Below are 3,367 nucleotides of genomic sequence, written 5' to 3' on the forward strand. Positions count from 1 at the left end.
GATCGAGTAGGTACTCGATCGAGTACCTTGGGTACTCGATCGAGTGTCCGGTTTACGGGGAGTTTTCTCGGGTTTTGTTAATTATGCGATTAAGGTATTTAAACCAATTCGTCTTTATTCTAAATCACTTTTACCAAAACCTAAAACCTGTTTAAGAGAGAAAGCGATCGATCATCTTCCTAATCGCGTCCTTAACAATTCCCGGAGATCAGACGGTCGGATTGCATCGTAGTTTGTGTCGTTGGATTCGTTGCGTCGAGGGTAAGCTTCTAGCATAATTTTTATAACGTTTTGATAAGATTAGTGAAACCCTAATTTTAGTAATTGGGGGTTTTTGTGAATAAGTGATTGAATAGTAGTATTCGTATGTTTATGTTAGGAGGAGAGTTCATAGAAGAGGCGTTTTGAGACAGCTGTAGACACCGTCTGCTTGTGTGCTTTCCGGTAGGATTTCTACTCGGTATTAGTCCCATAATGGGATATTGGTGATGTCTTTGTAATTAGTTAATTGATTTGTTGATGATTGTAATTGTGTTTGTGATTGTGGTTGTGTTGTTGATGGTTCTCGAGATGCGTTCTACCGAGTGGGGTCACTTGCGGGAGTGATCTCACGCCCTAGTTTCGCCCTTAGTGGAACCCGCCACGAAAGGGGATGTGCACATTAATGGACAGGGTTATCGCTCGTACGATGAGCGGGGCTTAGGTGGGAACGGTGCGGTCCCCCATGGCAGGGTGGTCCAAAGTGGACGATCGGTGATTGAGACGGTTGGTTGGATGTGGTTGTGTGTGTGTGACAGATTTCATTGTCTATTTGTCTTATTGTTGTTGCTTATTTTGATTGTGTGATTAGTACTCGACCCGGTGTTGTTTTGAAAACTGCGGTGATCCATTCGGGGATGGTGAGCAGATATTGAGCAGGTATAGAGATGATACGGGATAGTTGGGATGGCCACGACGTGACAATAGAGTCTTATTTGTAGTTTAGCTTTATTTACATTTCAGTTTGAGTAGACAGTTTGGAATAATGTATTTTACTATCAGTTTGGGTTTCAAGGATTGTATTCATTCATTAAACGATTAATAATAAATGTTGTTTCTTTATCGCTGTTGTTTGATTATCATACCTCGGGCAACCGAGATGGTGATGTCTCCATACCTGAGTGGTCCTGGTAAGGCACTCGGAGTATGGGGGTGTTACATTTTTAGCCTATTTTATGCACGTATTCCTATGCTTTTATCGTGGTTTTATGCTACGAAATGCCCCGAATATGCTACTTTGGGTTATTTTGTCTTATTTGCAGGAATGAACCCAAAAGTGGTGAAATCAAGTCATTTACCGTCCATTTTGCATGCATTTGGAGAAAGAGTAGATTTGGAGCGGGAAATATTGCTGTCTTGGGATGCGTGAAGCTATTTCGGGAGCTAAGAGGACAAGTCAAAGACCAAACTACAAGACCAACACGAGCTGGAACCAGGAACCACTCGATCGAGCCTTATCTTTTGGTCGATCGAGTGAACAGACGGAAGAACTGTTCGATCGAGTGGCCAATTGTTCGATCGAGCACTTTCTCTTGGTCGATCGAGTAAACAGACGCAGGAACTGTTCGATCGAGTGGCTTAACTGTTCGATCGAGCAGTTACAAGCTTTTGGGCCTCCATTCACGTTAAGCTTAGATTAGGTTTTACTTCTTTTTAGGCTATAAATAAATCTAAGACGGAGGACGTTAGGAGGCACTTCACTACTCTCTTTTCTCCTCTCTTATTTTCCAATACACTGTTACTTGTTCCTCTTAATTCCGGATCATTAATCCAGTAATTTATTTCTTCCCTTTTATTTTTCCTTGTTCTTTTATTGCTTTTATTGTTTTTCCTTTTAGTTGCCATGTCTTATGTTATCAGATTAGCAATTGCTAGTGTAGTACCCCGAGCCATGTGTAGCTAATTTCCGTAGTATGTTAGGATTAGGGAAGCCGTGGTAGCAATGCTTTAACTGTATTAAATAGATTAGCCTTGCGATAGGAATTGTATTAGGCAATTTAACTGTTATCCGGTCGAATGAATGCATGCAGGAGACCATAAATTTAGTTAACCCCGACCTAGATCGAAAGATTGGAAGGGAAGGCTTGCTTAATTACAATAGAGTATTGCAGTAAGGGCGAAAGTTAAGCTGTTTACACTCTAGGGCGGTTTAAGGACCGAAAGGTGACGACCATAGCTCTTCTTATCAATAGTCTAATCGCCTTAGTATTACTGATAGTATAAGATCTGATAGCTGCCACGGTGGACCGACTCCTAGCATACTTCCTTTCTCTTATTGTTAATTTCTCTCATCTTTTTCCCTCGTTTTAGTCTTTAGTCTAGTCAGTTAACAATCAATCAAAACCCCCATTAGTGACATTTAGACAGATAAATAGACAAATAGATAGTACACCGCCTCCCTGTGGAGATCGACCCTACTTACTACTAGCTATTAGTTAGTTGTACTTAGGTATTTATTTTTGGTACGAAACGACAGTATCAGAGAACCTACCCAATGGTACTCCCACACCACAACATTTGACCGGAAATTTTATTGCCAAATCCGCCTTTATCCAATTAGTCGAAAGGAGCCAATTTGGGGGGATGCCTAGTGAAGACCCTCATTCTCATATGGAAACGTTTTGTGACTATTGTGATGCGATTTCTCAAACCGGTGTGACTCAAGACCAAATTCGATGGGTCTTATTTCCTTTTTCTCTAATCGGCACCGCGAAACAATGGTTGAAGGGCCTTGATAAGGCCACTCTCGGAATAGATTCTTGGAAGAAGTTGGCTCTAGCTTTCTACAAAAAGTTCTACCCACCGGAAAAGACTAACATGCTAAGAGCTCAAATTACGGGTTTTAAGCAAAGGGATGAAGAATCTTTGTATGAAGCTTGGGAGCGGTTCAAGGGAATTTGTCGCTCATGTCCTCACCATGGACTTAGCGAGTGGTTCTTGGTACAACAATTTTGGATCGGTTTATATGAAGATTCAAGGAACATTCTTAACATGGGATCAAATGGAATGTTCACCGAAGTTGATGACAATCAAACATGGAACAAGATTGAGGAAATGGCGGTCCATAACTCACAATATAGTAGACCTCGCAAGGCTACTAGAGGAGGAAGGCATGAAGTGGACTCCGTTACTCAATTGGGTTCTCAACTTAGTGCTCACATTGACACAATCAATTTGAAGTTTGAAAAAGCTATGGCTAGACTTGAAGAAGCCTCAAAATCACCAAAGCATCATGTTAATGCCATGACGGCATCCTCATCAATCCCAAGTGGGATATGTGAGAATTGTGGAACTTTGGGACATGACCAAAGTGAATGTAGGGGAACAA

General features: G+C 41.4%; 1 non-coding gene across 1 annotated transcript; it reads right to left on the reverse strand.

Annotated features, from left to right (window-relative positions):
* Positions 1-2,856: 2,856 nt before the first annotated feature.
* On the reverse strand, positions 2,857-2,963 carry LOC141638861 (small nucleolar RNA R71). Its single transcript, XR_012542277.1, has one exon. It is a non-coding gene; the product is annotated as a small nucleolar RNA R71 (small nucleolar RNA).
* Between the last annotated feature and the right edge of the window lie 404 nt (positions 2,964-3,367).

This window comes from Silene latifolia, unplaced genomic scaffold (assembly GCF_048544455.1).
Source record: "Silene latifolia isolate original U9 population unplaced genomic scaffold, ASM4854445v1 scaffold_218, whole genome shotgun sequence".
NCBI classification, from domain to species: domain Eukaryota; kingdom Viridiplantae; phylum Streptophyta; class Magnoliopsida; order Caryophyllales; family Caryophyllaceae; genus Silene; species Silene latifolia.